Genomic DNA, 14770 nt, shown 5'->3' on the forward strand with positions numbered 1-14770 from the left:
TTGGGTCTTCGTTTCTGTGCGAGGGCTTTCTCTAGTTGTGGCAAGCAGGGGCCACTCTTCATCGCGGTGCGCGGGCCTCTCACTGTCGCGGCCTCTCTTGTTGTGGAGCACAGGCTCCAGACGCACAGGCTCAGCAATTGTGGCTCACGGGCCCAGTTGCTCTGAGGCATGTGGGATCCTCCCAGACCAGGGCTCGAACCCGTGTCCCCTGCATTGGCAGGCAGACTCTCAACCACTGCGCCACCAGGGAAGCCCCAAAAGACCAAATCTTGATGAGAAGCTTAAAACTTTCAGCCCCACTCCCCAACCTCCAGGGACTGGAAAAGGGCTAAAGATTGAGTTAATAATCCATCAGGCCTGTGTGATGAAACCTTCATAAAAACCCCTAAATGATGGGGTTTAAAGAACTCCTGGGGGGACTTCCCTGGTGGCTCAGTGGTTAAGAATCTGCCTGCCAATGCAGGGGACACGGGTTTGAGCCCTGGTCCAGGAAGATCCCACATGCTGCGGAGCAACTAAGCCCATGCGCCACAACTACTGAGCCCACGAGCCACAACTACTGAAGCCCGCCCTCTAGAGCCCATGCCCCGCAACAAGAGAAGCCACTGCAATGAGAAGCCCACGCACCATAACGAAGAGTAGCCCCCGCTCACTGCAGCTAGAGAAAGCCCACACGCAGCAACGAAGACCCAACGCAGCCAAAAATTAATTAATTAATTGATTAATTAAAAAAAAAAAAAAAGAACTCCCGGGTTTGTGACTGCATCCACATGCTAGAAGGGTAGCATAACTCCAACTCCGCAGGAATAGAAGCTCCTGTGCTCAGGATCCTCCCAGACCTTCCCTATGTACCTCTTCATCTGGCTGTTCCTTTGCATCCTTGATAATATCCTTTATAATAAACCAGTAATAGCAAGTGAAGCGCTTCCCTGAGTTCTGTGAGCCATTGCAGCAAATTAGAAGACCAATAACATGCTCATTGCACTGTATCATTGCCTCTCCTAAGTAACTGTGGACAATTTAAATATCCAGCAATAGAGGGAATATGTAAATAAATTTTTGTATATCCATTGTATGATATGTCAGAGTGCCATTAAAAAGCATGACTTATAACGTGATTACCACTAGGTCAACTATATGCATGCATATGTTGTCAGCTATTGCTACATAACAAACCACATAACAGTAGGCATTTGTTATTTCTCATTGACCTATGGATAAACAGGCTTACTGATGATGAGCTGGGCTTGCTCTTGTGTCTATAGTCAGCTGTCAAGTCAGCCAGAGACTCACTAGTCTAGAACAACCTCATGGCCATATTTAAGCGGTCAGCTGGCTGTTGGCTGGGCAATGGTAGTGACTAGACCATGGGTCTTTTCCAAATCATTCATCAGGCTATCCCAGCATTATTCACATGCTTGGAAAACTTCCAAGAAAGAGTGGAAGCTGCAAGATAAGTTGAGACCTAGGCTGAGAACGGGCACAACTTCACTTCTGCCACATTCTATTGACCAAAGCAAGTAATCAGTGAGTCCAGATTCAAGCAGGGCAGAAATGGACTCTATTTCTTACCTAAGAAGAGCTGCAAAGTCTCACTGAATGAGCGTGGATGAAAGGAATAAGAGCATCACTTTTTTTGCATCAATATACCACATATATGAACAAGAACTGGACGACATATTTTTAAAAAGCAAAGACGTGTTCACAGGTTAGGGCTGTGGGCTTTTTTTCCTTTTCCTTTATGACTTTGTTATTTCATGTAGGTAGCTATAACATTGTTGGTGCAATAAACAGTGATTGAAAGCAAAAACACAGTAAGAGGAACCACAGTGAGAATAAGATCAACCACTTCATTACTCACTATACTGAGAGAATTGGATCCATAATTTGCATATCACAAACCAATCAATATAGCCTTCTCTTCTTGCATGCAAGTGGGTAACAATGGAAAGATCCTGAAATTGCCAAAGCAAAGTAGTTCTCAAGGTACATCCAGTGGCCTTGGATCTCAAGTGGAATTTAGCCATGAGATATACAATTATTCTTAGCCCTCTGCACACTCCGCGTATTACCAGAGCTGGCACCGTCTCAGATCTGTTAAGGCTTTAGCAATCTCTGGAACCCCCAGGGAACAATTCGTTCTTTAATTGCCATGATTTCTGATAGTTGAAGTTTTGCCCATTTAAGAACCAAAATTTTAGTTCCTTTTTAAAAAAAGATTGTAACTATTTTGAACAGAAGTCATTCTTTAAAAGTATAAGTTGTTCATGTCCTTGTGTTTTAAAATAGAGTTGATAAAAACCATTTGAACATAACATAGTTTTTGACAATATTGTTCTTTTCCATAATGCAATGACATCTTCAGTTCTTTGTGGAGCAAAGTAGGGTTTCTTCACCCTTACATAAAATATTCTGAGAATGTTATGCTTTCAAGTTCTCATTTATGCCCTTTTTATTTTTTCCGTGCTCTCTCTTGCTCCCATGGGCTTTAAGAGTGCCTGCCTCTGACAGTTTGTTCCATTTTACTTGGCCTCTTCTAATATGCTGTCATCTTAGAAAAACCCACTTTATTAAGATTATTTGTAGGATAAGAGTAATTATGCCCTGAGTAAGGACCAGGAAGCCTCTAATCTGAGTAAGGTGTATGACCTTGAGTGTACAGAAGCTTGGTAACATGTCCTTTGGCTGCTTATTTTCTTGGTCTTGCCTCTATCCAAGGAAAGACAAGAGCCAGATCTGGGAATCCAAAGCACATTAAATCCAAAGCACATTATCAGGTGTCAAGGAGGTAAAGATATGAGCGACCGGAATGAATAAATAAAATACATTCTAGGTGGGCTCACTGTGCTAAGGACGTTAAGCATTCCATAACCCTGTTTTGCCAAAGGTTAGTTTGTCACATAAATTATGGACTTTTCCAAAGCATTGATTTATTTTTACATGATGATTTAGGGTGCAGGGTGAGTTTGTTCATTCATTCCACACATTCATTTATTTACTCCTACTCTGAAGATGTGTGTGTGTGCACATGTGTGTGCATACACACACACAGCGAGAGAAACCCTGTCCACGTGGAAACTATATTGTCATTTGGAAAATAGAAATACAAGCACATAATTGTGAAGTATTAAAACAAATACCATAACTGAGACATGTCAGCCACTATGGAAGAAGAGAAAATGGAGGCAAGAAAAGACCCCCTAGGTCTCTCTGTCCCTGTAAAGTGTGGTTGATAATATCCAACTAACAGCTTTATTGTGAGGATTTAATTATAACCCTGAGTAAGGACATGTAAACTCAAAGCTTATTATATAAAGTATTATATATAAGGCAAGACTTGGATTCAAATCTTGATTTCATCACATATTAGCTAGGTTTTTGCTTAGCCCCACTTTTCTTTTCTGGAGAATGGGGCTAATGCCTGCCTTGCGGTGTTGTTGGGAGAATAAAATAAAAGAACATAAGTGCCCCACACAGTGCCTGGAAAAGAATAAGTGCTCCACAAATGTCAGCTCCTTTATCCTTTTCCTCTTCACCAGAGGGGTGACAAATGAGCTGGGTTTCAAAGAATGAGTAGGAGTTCACAAACCAAACCAAATAACAAATCCCCAACAGGGAAAGAGGCTTTTCAACAAAAAACACGTGGAGATTTGCTTTTGAAAGTGGAGGGTGATTTGTGAGGCTGTTGCCCTTCTCAACAAAGTCAACAATGCTTCTCTATTTCTTTCACTGTCTTCAGTAAAGCTAGTTCACTGACTAGTGTGATTTGTCAACTCACCTGCACCACCTCACTACTAAAACGTTATTTGAGCCCTCATTGCAATCAGACAGTATTGGGCCTTTATGAAGGAAGGGGAGGAAAATGCTAGAAATCCGTAACACTGAATGAACTAACAGAATTTTGAAATTGTACACAGAGAGACAAGATATCCCTTCCACCATCATATGCCTAGGGTCTGAAGATAAATCATAGGGAAGAAGCTTGAAATCTCTTTATTTAGAAGTAGTCTGTCCATCTATTTAATACGCATTTATTGAGCACCTCCATCTATTTAATACGCATTTATTGAGCACCTATCACTTGCAAAAAAATTGGATTAAAAGGGAGAGACAAACATCAAGATGGTTAACTGTGAGTCAGACCAAAGGAAATAGGGACTATAAATGAAAAAAACAAACAAACTAAAATGGATAGCAGAGGCAATTGCATTGGTCTTTGAAGGGCCAGTAGGGATGTAGTTACCCAAGAGGAAAAGTGAAGGCATTTTATTGGCAGGAACAGCACAAGCAAAGGGGCAGAAACATTAAAGCAAACAGGTGAAAAGAGAAGCTTGGTCTGTTCCAAAACTCACCAAGCCCCTTAAAAACCAAACAAACACAAAGAAACAAATCACACAGGAGAAATAGAGCAACAACCAACATAGTCTTTCCTTGATGCCCTCATAAAAAAAAAGTCTTGGTTTCCTTCTTCCCTTTTTTTTCCTTTCCTGCTGATGACTTAGACCTTTCAAAGGTACCTGTAGGCTGTGCAGCAGTCAGTGCCAAGGCCATACCTTATCCTGAGCACTCACTGTACCAACATAGGCCCTTGGTGTCATTCTACAGGAACCCGGCCTCTCAGCCTGAGGGCTTTAGCCCCTCAAGTGGGATTGGCAGTGTTTAATGCTTGCGGGAGCCGAAAAAGGATTGGAGAATAACTGGGCCAGCTTCCTGCACCTCATGGTGACCTACCCATTAATGCATCCTTTGCTAGCTCCCTTCCCTTCCCTGATTCAATCCCTCCCTGCCTTTCCTCAAATCACCTTCCGAATAAACTATTTGCCCTTAGAGTATTGTCTCAGGAGGAAGCTTGCTGGAGAAGACAACCGAAGACAGCCTGCTCCTGGCTCCTGGAAGGGGTTGGGGCTGGTTTCACGGGAGAGGGCAGGATCCAAGCTGATTCTGGGAAACGGCTCAAGGAGCATTTTTGTTGGTTGGGGGACTTTGATTTTTTTAGTTGGTTATACTTTCAGAAGGATGAAATGAGCTAATTCATATGAAGTGTTCAGGCCGGGGTCTGGCACATAAATACCCGCCATGGTCATTACCATCATTATCTTTGTATTGGTCTCCCCTCTTGTCTGTGTGTGTGAGAGCGTGCTTACTGAAATCTCACTCCCACCGCCACGGCACAGATTCTGGAAGGCAGCCTTCCTTTCTGCTGGAGATGAGACTCTTCTTCCTACTCAGAGCCTTGGGTGAATATGGATCTCGCCTTGTGTGACAAGCATCGTGGCTGTGTTGACTATAATTTAATCCAAGCACTGACCTCATCCACTGTGCAGGGGGTCGCTAACACCTGTGTCCTATCAAATTCCCACTGGGGAGAACGAGGTGGGCACCCTTCTGGCTTATGATTCAGGAGGTCTGAGTTTGGAACTGGTAATTCCTGATTCGTCTGAGCTGCTCAGGTGATCCAGATGTGCAGCCAGGTTTGAGAACCGTACTTCTCAGTGGCTTTGATCCCCAGGATCCACATCCCAGAGCAACGTGGTATCCGAACAGAAAGGGTGGACTCTTTTTCTTTTTCTGAACAGAATGCAAGGCTGACTTCCCTTAGACTACTACAGCTAATGTCAGAACAAGTTGTGTTTCTAGTTCCTTACAGGGAGTTTCTGTGCCCACAGTTCCCTAGAGATGGGAGGAAAAGGGCTGCTCTTAGAGTTGAGATAAGTGACATTCTGCAAATATCAGAATGTCCTGTTCTTCAGCTTCACTCTCTTAATTTGTGTCATTTAACAACTCGGGGATGGTTTATGAAGGAGCTAACATTTTAAGGGAGACATTGGTAAAGCAGCCTGTTTTAAAAATAGATGCACAGCTGAAAAAGAAAACTGGTTTCCCTCTGTGTGAGTGCACATGGCATGTTGAACCATTCCAAGCTGGCCTGCAATAATAAATAATCAACTAATACAGTAGGAATGGTTGCATAATGTGTTTATGGAGGCAGACACTGAGCACAGACATGAACAGGAACTCTCTTTAGAATTGTAAATTTCAATTCTCAGAGTATTTTCACCAAAGATGTCTTGTGTTGGCATCACAACTGCCCTGTGAGATAGCCAAGGCTGCAGCATCTTTCTTGGTAGTCCTGAATCCAAGGATTTGGGAAAAATATAAATTAAGAATGCAGGAAGCATCCCAGATACGAGGGATCTTTTGGCTTTGTAAAATTATGAGAGATTTTATTGGCCAGATGAATTGGCCCACAGAGACTTAATTTGCTTTAAGCCAAATGGCCAAATCCCATATCATAGGAATCCAGAGACATCTCTGGGTAGGACATACTCAGGCCAAAAAGAGAGGTTTTTCAAAGATTCCTAAGCCCTTAAGTTAAAATAATGCTCCAGGTCTCTTTGACGGACCCCATTCTCTTGCTGCACCCCATCATAACAAATCACATCCCTAAGCTGGGGCTGCGGTGGGAAGGTGGGACGGACTGGGCATAGTTTCAGATGGAATCAACCAAATAGGCCATGGGCCATGGCTAGTATCCTTGGAGCTCCACGGCTCTCATTTTTCAAATTCTACATTTTGCAAACTACGTGGGGTGGACGCAGACCTCATTCTCTTTCCTACCGACGCCCTATTTTATTAAGAGCTGTAATTTAGTGTGGGTTTTGGAGGCATGTTTGTTGGGAAGGAAAGGAAAACCTGAAAGCCATTTTGCACGGATTTGATTCTTAAATCTATCTGGCCTTAAGCGTTAGCAGGGAAAGACAGTGCAAGACACTTGCGTTGTTATAATTACCATCAGGCTTCCTCCCCTGTGTTATTTATAACACATTAGCATCAGCATTATCATTCCCGTTTTACAGGTGAAGAAATTGAAGTTTAGAAAGGCTCAAAGGGGCCCACAAGTGTACACACTTGGCCATGACCCCTCTCTTCATGGGGAGCCCGTCAGTGAAGTCACATAGCTCATGACCTGATTTACTATTCATTTCTCAGTGTACTGAGCAAGATTATTGAAAATAGTCTCCATGTTTTTCTTCCCTCCCTCTTATTACATTACCAGCAAGATTCATGTAAAAAATGGACCTCAGGGATTCTTTCTGATATAAAGTCTTAATCCTTAATCATAGCAACCCGTATTCATCTTGTGGTTCCACACCAGGCTTTAAGAAATATGTGTCAGGAACAGCCAAACTTGTAAGCTGATGGAGCTCTCTCTATTATAAAAAAAATGATAGGAAAACAGAGAGCTGTGTCTTTGCTCTTTCCGATTAGAATTATGAATGTGGGCTTAAGAAAGTTCATTCATTTTCTCTTCCTGATTTAACAAAGACGTATTTAGTACCTACTATATGCAGAGCAGTAATTGGGTGCTATGCAAGATTAGTGGGAAGAATGAGTCTATTGTCTAGAGGTTTCTGGTGAGACCACTTTTAACCCTCTACAACAGAACAGCAGATATTATCATCAGAAATTATGCCATTGAAATACATCATCATTTTTGTTTTCCAGTAAGTATAAGCTCAGTCAGAGAAGTGACGGACAGCTGCCCACCTTGGATATACAGTACATGCTAAAATTGCACACATTAGCAAGGCTGGTAATGAGATTTACAACCAGGACTTTTGAGTCAGACAACCTAGGTTCAAACCCTAGCTCTAACACTGTTTATCTGTGCAGATTTGGGCCAAGTTCTGAACTGCAGTAAACATTAGGTTCCTCATTGGTAAAATGAAAATAACAATAGCTTCTAGATCACAGGGTTGAATGATAATCAGATGAGATAGTGCATAAACAGAGCTTAGGCTAATACCCAGGAATAAACATTAGCATCGTTGTTTGTATCACAAAGACCCACTGCAAGAAATGGCAATTGCCAAACAGAGGAATGGATAAAGAAGATGTGGTGCATATATACAGTGGAATATTGCTCAGCCATAAAAAGGAATGAAATAATGCCATTTGCAGCAATATGGATGGGCCTAGAGATTGTCATACTGAGTGAAGTAAGTCGGACACAGAAAGACAAATATCATATGATACTGCTCATACGTGGAATCCAAAAATAAGGGTACAAATGAACTTATTTACAAAACAGAAGTAGAGTCACGGATGTAGAAAACAAACTTATGGTTACCAGGGTATAAGGTGGGGGAGGGATAAATTGGAAGATTGGGATTGACACATACACACTACTATATGTAAAATAGATAACTAATAAGAACCTGCTGTATAACACAGGGAACTCTACTCAATACTCTGTAATGGCCTTTATGGGAAAAGAATCTAAAAAAAAAAAAAAGAGTGGATATATGTATATGTATAACTGATTCACTTTGCTGTACACCTGAAACTAACACAACCTTGTAAATCAATTATACGCCAATAAAAAAATTTTTTAAAGTCATAATTAAGATGTAGATTTAGAGAGTTTATTACAGCTAGAAAAAAAAATAACAATTGCCAAAGTCCTCCATTGCATCAGTGGTTCTCCATGCTTTTTTGCTTGAGACATAGAACTTTCTGTTCTTATACCACCGTATATAGAAGCCTGGGATATAGAATAGCAACCAGTGGAGTGGAGTGGAGGGGTTGGAGCAAAGAAGGGTGTGGAGCCCCCTGCCCCATCTTCCCACCTCCATTGTGTGCCAAGGAGCAGCTCCATGGAATTCCTGGCATTCAGCTTGAAAGCTATGATATTAAAGATTATCCTTAGAATTATATTGTGAGCTGAGATGATCTGGTCATTTGGATATGCTATCTATATTCTGGTACATACAAGAATTTAACAGCAATATTTATTTTATGGTTATATTTTACATGTGAGGGTAGGCCAATATGTTCACGTGTTTACCTCTACAATTAAGAAGTACATCAGAGTAATTCAGCACTATTCATTCAATCATTAAACAAATATGTTTTGAGCGCTATTTATACACCAAGCCCCGGTAGGTTCCTGACTTATGCAGATAAATCAGAAAGATCCTAAGAACCTATCAGGCAGGGACTGTTATTTATCTTTTTCACCACTGAATCCACCGAACTTAGCACATGCCTGACATATAGCACTCACTCCATGAACAATTGTTGAACTGAAATTTTAGACTAATGAATGACTGTCCTTTCATTGTGGGAGAATAACAAAGTTCTCGTGGATTTGAGGATTGTTCTTCCCTATTGAAAACATGAGCCCCGAGTAGGCTTTAGCTGTGATATATAAAACCTGAGTCCCCTTCTCTCCAGAGTTAGTTTTTCTGGGATCTCTAGAGAGTTTCTAAAGGTACTCAATCCCTCCATTGGCTTGAAATATTTAATTAGAGCAGGAATGAAAGCAGAAATTACCCAGCATATAATAGTTCTGGAGTTATTGCCTGAGGTCCAGGAGATCATGGATGGATATTGCGGAATCCCTAGACTGCCCTCCATGAAGTGTCAGAAGGAAGCAACTCTCCAAAGACCTGCTCTGTAGACCGAGTAGATGGACCCATGTATATACTATGAATATTCAGGAATGTCAACATTCAAAACCATTTTCAACAAATACTTATTTACTTTAAGCCTTATGCCTCAGTGTCATTTGTATAACTCCCTCATAGTTGAGGAAAATATGTTAAGTCATTCTGAACAAGGCATGGGCTGTCCTTTTCTTTCCAAAACCTGACCATCTCTTCCCTCTAAAGGAGAAATGAAACAGCCCGGCATCATCTCTATAAAGCAAACAGGACCTGGCAAAGAGTATCACTATCAAGAGTATAAGTGTCCCCACCTTGTTAGATGCTGTACGTTTGCTCTGTACTTACACTCTGCATGCAGCAGTTTGCAAGTACTCGATCTTATAGGTGACAGCGAGTGAAAAGACGGCATGGACTAAGGGACAGAACTGGAACTCAGATCCCCCTGTTTGCGTAGTCAGGCTCCAGGTAGGAAAGAGCTGGCACACTCAAACTGGGTGATTAGGGGGAGTTTTTTTTTTTTTTTTTTTTTTAAGGGGAGGGGACTTATTAAAAAGGAGTAGGAAAGACTTAAGTAAAGCAAAAAGGGATGGTGCCCATGCAGCACCTTAAGGATAGCAACTGAGACGAGCTGTTACCCCCCCAGGCCCAAAGGGTCAAGTGAAGCAGGGGAAGAGAGACAGAAAGAGAGACAAAGTGTGTGGAGAAGGCAACTTTACAGCACCTGTGGCCTTTGCTAGAGGGACAGAACCCACTTAGAAACCCATCAGGAGGGACCGAGAGAATAAGTACCCAGGCTTCAGTCTCCTCTTGGCCTCAGACCTCCTGGCAGTACTTCCCATTGGCTGTGCCTCCACTGGGATGCCTCAGGAGACGGGAGCTCATTCATGTGGTCCAGTTAGGTCAGCCTGGGACACAGAGGGGGGGCGGAAAGGGGAGCTGGAGGGACAAATAGAAGCTGTCCAGCACAGTGTCTGCCCGAAAGGTCGTCGTGCACTTCACCATACATACGCTACCCCCCAGTCCTTCTGTCCTCCCACATTCAGCAAATCGTCTTTGCTTGGCTACTCTGTGTCAGGCACTTTGCTTTGAGGGTACAGAGATGGATAAGGTGTGATCCTGCTTAGACTCAAAGTTTTCAGAGAATTTATCAAACATTTTTCACTTGCTGGGGTTTTTTTTGTTTCTTGTTTTAAATTTTATCATTTTTTATTGAAGTATAGTTGATTTACAATGTTTAAGGTCTACAGTAAAGTGATTCAGTTATATATATATTCTTATGCAGATTCTTTTCCATTACTATAGCTCCCTGTGCTCTACAGTAGGTCCTTGTTGGTTATCTAGTTTATATATAGTTGTATCTGTTCATCCCAAACTCCTAATCCATCCCTCCCCTGCCTTTCTTCTTTGGTAAGCATAAGTTTGTTTTCTCTGTCTGCTTCATTTGCTATGTTCGTTATCATTTGTCTCCCTTGTCCTCCTAGGCAGGGCTGTGTTTCCACCCCAATATCCAAACACTCCTCAAACCTTGTTCCACTATATTTCTTGGTTTCTCTTGTTTCCACAAACTTCTTCTCTGTGTTCAGCTTCTGTTTGCCAGCCTTGAACTCTCCTGAGGAAAGCTAATAACCTAATAAATGTTCAAATGTTATTGATATTACTTTATCTCATTGTCTTTGAAAAAGATAAGAGACAAAGTTGGAGGAAAACACTCTTTCTCCCTCCAGAGAAATAAATAACAAGAGGTCTAGAAAGTTCTGCCCTGACCCTATTTACCTGTCCATGTCAGAATAAATGGCCTTTTATTCCTGCCAGGAGCTGTTTGCAGTCAGAGTAAGGAAGGCACCATTAAAGATTTCAAGGTTGTTCCGTAAATAGATTGAATATAAGTGCTCTCATTACTATAGCTTGAAAGAGTGGAAATTGTTTTGGGAGCAAAATGGAAGAAACTTAGCTAATGCCCTCAGTCATTTATTAGTGTGGCCAGAGTAGTCTTCTTGTCTTGGATTACTTTCCTCCCCCTGCAGCAATGGAGGGAGAGATACTCATGGCGCTGCAATTTTCCTTTCAGTGTTTGCTAAATGCTTAGAAAGCTAGACCTCCCACCGTCCCAACCTGAAGCAGACAGACCTGAAAGGACCCCTTGTGAGAAGCCAGATGTTTGGAAATAGAAGCTGTAAGGGAAAGGAGCTATTGCATTTACCAGGAGGTGTGTCCACCAAAGGGGAGACAAGCATTTCGGTTTAGAAAACAAATTCATTTGAAGTTGTCTGAAGGCCACGCTCAGTTGAAAGATCAGAGGTGAAGATCTGACCGTATTGGAAGTTAGCATTGCTGATGATGTTTTCAGAGAATCACAGATTATTTTCATCTATTTAACCTTCTCTATAAATACCCAACTCAGAGAACACTGTACTATTTTTAATAGTCTAATAATGGGTAAATGTTATTTTGAAGGCAGTAGTGACAACGCTAATATCATTTTTTCCAAACAAGAACCATCAAACAATGGCATATTGCTTTATTCATGTCAGTTCCAATGGCACGTTACAGAGTGGTAGCCGACTATCTGAACTGTCTGCTAGAATGGAAGTCAGGACAGTGTAAGTGGCTGGCTGACAAGACTATTTGCTCTCTGATGACAAACTTACAGTCAAGTATTCAAATATCCAAATATCTGTGTGGGCCTAGATAAACTGAACCCTGGGCACCCAAGCTTCTGTAGAACACCTGATCCATATGTTTTACAAAAGGAGCTCTCCACTGTCTTTGACACGGCCTCCACTTAAATCAACATGATACAGAAATCCTCAACCTTTCAAGAAGGTTCCCCGAATGAGGAAGCACAAGAAGTCTGTGTCCATTAATATGAGTCCGTCAATCACGTTTGTTCACCTGTGCTGCATTTCAAGTCTAAGGTCTTTTGAGAAGCAGGTTTCTTTTCCTCTGTCTCAAGACTAACCTGTTCTCATGTTGATTGATTCATTCATTCATTAAGCATCTACTAAGTGTCAAGCATTCTCTTAGACACTGAGGATACAGTGTTATGCAAAACAAACAGACTTCCTACTTTCCCAGAGGTTATCTCCTAGTGAAAGAAGATAATTAAACAAACAAGTAGACAAGAACAAAAAGGCAATAAGAGGTACAAAAAACCCACATGACACACACACACACACACACACACACACACACCATCACCACCACCACCAGCAGCACTGCCACCACAACAACAAAATACAAGGTAACATGAAAAAGAGTGACTGGGGAGAGAGAGGGTGTTTTTAGGTCTGGTGGTCAGGGAAGAAGGACCCTCTAAAGAGTGGACGATAGAACTAAGTATCCAGTGACAAAGGAAGAGAGCAGGCAAAGATCTGAGGAAACAATGTTCCAGGCAGAAGAAATAGCGAGTGCAAAGGTATAAAAGGCTAGTGTGGCTGAAGAGTAGAGAGGCAGAGGGTTGGAATTAGATTAAAAACAAAAAGGCAGATGGGAGCCGGGTCACATAAGTCTTTGGAGACACAGTAAAGAGTTTGAGTTTTACGTGCAACCTACCGGACGGTGACGGAAATATTTTTCCCAGATGAGTGATATGATCTCATTTATATTCTAAATAGCTCAATCTGGATAACATATGGAGAATGCTTTATCGGGATAAGAGTGAAGGCAGGGAGATCTGCAGGGCGTCTGTCACAGTGGCCCAGGTGAGAGATGAAGGGAGGGGGAGGGGGTGGCGGGGAGCCGGAGAGAATGTTGACGCTTTATCTGGAACAAAATAGGAGGCAGGAAGAGCGGACCCCAGCAGCAGAATAGAATCATACCATTAGTCTTAGAACCTTATCTGGTCAAAGTTGACCCCACAAGCCCTTTAGAGATCACTCAGTGGAAACCCTTCCGTTTAACGTGAGAAAACCTGAAAGAAGGACAAATGAAGGGACACGCCCAGGGTCACTGAGCAGGCCACCGGCAATCCCGAGACTGAGCCTCGTGCCTCCCGTCTTCCAGGGGCTTAAACAAGGTCAAGTCCACACAGAATGCAGCAGACCCCGGGCGGGGGCTGTGGCAGCTTGGTAGGCCCCCTTTCTGCAGTTGGGCCTCCTGGTCTCTGTGGTGTGAGGTGTGAATCCAAGCAGTGGGAAGAGCTGTGGTTATGCCAGGGTCCGTGGAGCCGTATGCAGATCATGCACACCCTGGAGGCTGAGTCAATAAAAATGTAAATGCCGCAACGTGACATCTAGAACAGAGAGGTTAACCGCTTGGCGCCTGGCATCCAACTGAGTTCCAATCTTGGCTTTACCCATTGTTGACTGTGTGCCTTTGGATAAGTTACTTCACTCTTTGGGTCTTGGTTTCCTCTTCAGTAAACCGGAATGAAAATCGTAACTTTTCTTGGTTCTGGGAGGCCCACATAGGATAACACACTGATACAAACAAACAAACAAACAAACAACTTAGACTAGTACCTGACACAAAGAGATATTCAAGAAATGTTTGGCATCATTATATGGAATTCAAAACTTCTTTTACTGGAAATGGGGCTCTTAATATTCAAGACCTTGATAAAAGTGACTCAACTCTCCACCCTGAAGAAACTGTTAAGAGTGCTTCTGCCCTACAGGTGCGTGGCTGGAACTGCATTGCTTTCACTCGGCTCTAACACGGCGGGTCACCAGCCGCCCGGCAGGAACTGTGGCCTTTAGCACAGGGACCCGATTCCTTCAGTCAGTCTTTCATTCATTTATTCCACAAATGCCTACTGAGAGCTAATGGATCTGCCTGGTGGTTCTCAGACTTTTTTTTTTTTTTTTCTTGCTTCAACTGGGTTCATTTGCTTAATTTACTCCCCTGAGTAACTTCTCTCCTTGAAATGCAGTGATCTTTCAACTGGCAGGTGAGGAGTGGCAGTGGGGAGAGTGGAGGTGAGAGTGTGGGGGGAATGAGATTCCAATCAGAATTGCAAAGGGACCGCGTACAGGTTGAAACTTTCAAGAGTCTCCTGGAGGGTGACGTGTGAGGAGCAGGCACTTCACAGGAGGGGGAGGAGGAAACACGGCTGCAGGATGCTGAGCCCAGGATGTGCGTGCAGTGAAAGCCTTAGCCATTTTTCATCTCTTCCCCTCCCCTCCACCAGCAGCTCTATGAGGTGTTAGCGTGCCCATTTCACAGAAGACAAACTGAGGCTCGGAGACCTTAAGGTACTTCCCAAGTCACGTGACGAGTCAGTGGAAGGCTGGGGCTGGAACCCGGGTGGCCTGACTCCTCATCAGGTTTGGTTTGTTTGTTTGGTTCCCGACCTCCTTGAGTTGTTACCGTGTGTTTGGAGG

At 42.8% G+C, this 14770-nt stretch overlaps 1 protein-coding gene across 1 annotated transcript in view; it reads left to right on the forward strand.

Annotated features, from left to right (window-relative positions):
* SYNPR (synaptoporin) overlaps positions 1 to 14770 on the forward strand; it is a gene marked incomplete at its 3' end in the record, with an annotated part of 295355 nt that overhangs the window by 128215 nt on the left and 152370 nt on the right. The window lies entirely within an intron of this gene.

The sequence above is a fragment of the Balaenoptera physalus genome (genome assembly GCF_965194825.1).
Source record: "Balaenoptera physalus genome assembly, chromosome: 11".
Classification (NCBI taxonomy): Eukaryota; Metazoa; Chordata; class Mammalia; order Artiodactyla; family Balaenopteridae; genus Balaenoptera; species Balaenoptera physalus.